Source organism: Pristiophorus japonicus, chromosome 16, assembly GCF_044704955.1.
Source record: "Pristiophorus japonicus isolate sPriJap1 chromosome 16, sPriJap1.hap1, whole genome shotgun sequence".
Taxonomy (NCBI): Eukaryota; Metazoa; Chordata; class Chondrichthyes; family Pristiophoridae; genus Pristiophorus; species Pristiophorus japonicus.
The window spans coordinates 66,852,205-66,855,286 of NC_091992.1; positions in this window are offsets into that span (position 1 = coordinate 66,852,205).

Sequence of the window (3,082 nt, forward strand, 5' to 3'; positions counted from 1 at the left end):
CATCATTGAGATCAGTAACTTATTCCTGGGTGTCGTGTCCAGCTACATTACAATAACTGGAGCTTGCTGCATGCAACATATTTTATTGACTGATGCAGGTACATGTTTTGTATGTCAAGAGATGCAATCGAATGATAATACCCGAGGATAGGACCTGAGGAGAGGCACAATGTAGAGCCAGGGCCTTGGTCTAGCACACCATCGTCATCCTAAAGTGGGGAATCAGATCGGGTGTAGGAGTGTGCTGCTCCTGTTATTGGGCATGACACCCAGATGTCAGCAGCTCAAATCCCGCCAGAATTGTGAAATTGAGGTCAATAAATTTGGTAATGTGCGAGCTCACACCAGGAAAATAAATAACCGTGAAAGCTGCAAGATTGTCACCAAACCCCAACTGGTTCACGAACGTCCTCCGCAGCGGGAACTTGCCTCCCTCTCCCAGCCGCCACTTCAGTTCCACCCTGTCATAAAAAAACACAAGAAATAGGAGCAGGAGTAGGCCATGCGGCCCCTCGAGCCTGCTCCGCCATTTAATAAGGTCATTACTGATCTGATCATGGACTCAGCTCCCTTTCCCCGCCCGCTTCCCATAACGCTTTACTCCCTTATCGCTCAAAAACCTGTCTATCTCCACCTTAAATATATTCAATGACCCAGCCTCCACAGCTCTCTGGGGCAGAGAATTCCATAGATTTACAACCCTCTGAGAGAAGAAATTCCTCCTCAACTCAGTTTTAAATGGGCGGCCCCTTATTCTGAGACTATGTCCCCTAGTTTTAGTTTCCCCTATGAGTGGAAATATCCTCTCTGCATCCAACTTGTCGAACCCCCTCATTATCTTATATGTTTTGATAAAATCACCTGCACTCCAATGAGTATAGGCCCAACCTACTCAACCTATCTTCATAAGTCAACCCCCTCATCTCTGGAATCAACCTAGTGAACCTTCTCTGAACAGCCTCCAAAGCAAGTATGTCCTTCCTTAAATACGTAGACCAAAACTGTATGCAGTACTCCAGCTGTGGCCTCACCAATACCCTGTACAGTTGTAGTCAGGACTTCTCTGCTTTTATACTCTGTCTCCCTTGCAATAAAGGTCAACATTCCATTTGCCTTCCTGATTACTTGCTGGACCTGTATACTAACTTTTTGTGTTTCATGCACAAGGACCCCCAGGTCCCTCTGTACTGAAGCACTTTGCAATTTTTCTCCATTTAAATTATAATTTGCTTTTCTATTTTTTCTGCCAAAGAGGATAACCTCACAGTTTCCTACATTATGCTCCATCTGCCAAATGTTTGCCCACTCACTTAGCCTGTCTATATCCCTTTGCAGATTTTTTATGTCCTCCTCACAATTTGCTTTCCCACCCATCTTTGTATCATCAGCAAACTTGGCTACGTTACACTTGGTTCCTTCATCCAAGTCATTAATATAGATTGTAAATAGTTGAGGCCCCAGCACCGAGCCCTGCGGCACCCCACTAGTTACTGTTTGCCAACCGGAAAATGACTCATTTATCCCGACTCTGTTTTGTGTTAGTTAGCTAATCCTCAATCCATGCTAATATATTACCCCTAACCCCGTGAGTTTTTATCTTGTGCAGTAAGCTTTTATGTGGCACCTTATCGAATGCCTTCTGGAAATCCAAATATACCACATCCACTGGTTCCCCCTTATCCACCCTGCTTGTTACATCTCCAAAGAACTCCAGCAAATTTGTCAAACATGATTTCCCTTTCATAAAACCATGCTGACTCTGCTTAATTGAATTATGCTTTTCCAAATGTCCCGCTACTGCTTCCTTAATAATGGACTCCAGCATTTTCCCAACGACAGATGTTAGGCTAATTTGGGCATTACATTTGCGGTTTTCCGCTGGGACCGCCCCAGAATCCAAGGAATTTTGGTAGATTACAACCAATGCATCCACTATCCCTACAGTCACTTCTTTTAGAACCCTAGGATGCAGGCCATCAGGTCCAGGGGATTTGTTCGCCTTCAGTCCCATTATTTAACTACTTCTTTAGGGATAGTGATTGTATTAAGTTCCTCCCTCTCTATAGCCCTATTGATTGTCCACTATTGAGATGTTTTTAGTGTCTTCTACTGTGAAAACCGATACAAAATATTTGTTCATAGTCTCGGCCATTTCCCTGTTCCCCATTATTAATCCATGGCTGGATATCAATGCCATTCTGTTATAACAATGACTGTGATGTTATTTGTTATTATTATTATGTCCATTATCACCTTCCCAACTAGGGGTTAGCAAGAAATGACACCTTGCCACAGTCACACTGCCCACAAGCCAAGAAAATCCCTGCCCAGTCCCGGGAGAGTGCTTAGTACAGTGCAGCCAATGTTTGGGAGGTTCTTGCAGCCTCCGGTGTGCTGTGCAATTTCGCCCTATAAAGGGGCACAATATGGATCAGGCAGGAGATGAAAGACATCTGCAAGAGGGCGAAGTTGGTCCAGACCTGAGATCGAAGAGCTGTCTGTGTTACCAACAGCTCACTCACTGAGAGGACCATGCAGGCTCTAATGCAGCAAACATTTAATGAAATGACTGAAAGTCCCATCTCCTGTAATCTCCACATGTGGCCAGTATCCCCTGCCACATTAAGCCTTGCCCCTATGAGCACCAGCCATGAACACACTTCATTTCTCCTCAACAACTGTATGCGCTTCACACCCAAAGAGCTATCGGGACGTATTCCAGTAACAGATGTCACAGCTCTTATTCGGGTGAAAATTGCGGTCGGAGGCTTCCTACATACGAACACTCCGGACCTGAAAAAAATCTACGGAAACTTCCTGTTGGTCCTGGAGAAACGTAGGATTCCGGTCTGAGGCCTTCATTCACTGTGGAGTGCACGGGGATCTGTCTTCCACGTATGGGCGTCTATATTGGAGTCGCGTGGGCTTGCACCACCAATCACGATGCAGTATTCTCAATGATAACAATGGGAACTCTGTACAAGCTCCCATTACTATCAATGAGAATCCCCCAAAACACCCAAACACAGCACAATAAATAAATAAAACATCTCACATATTTAAAATTAATTGAAATTAAATG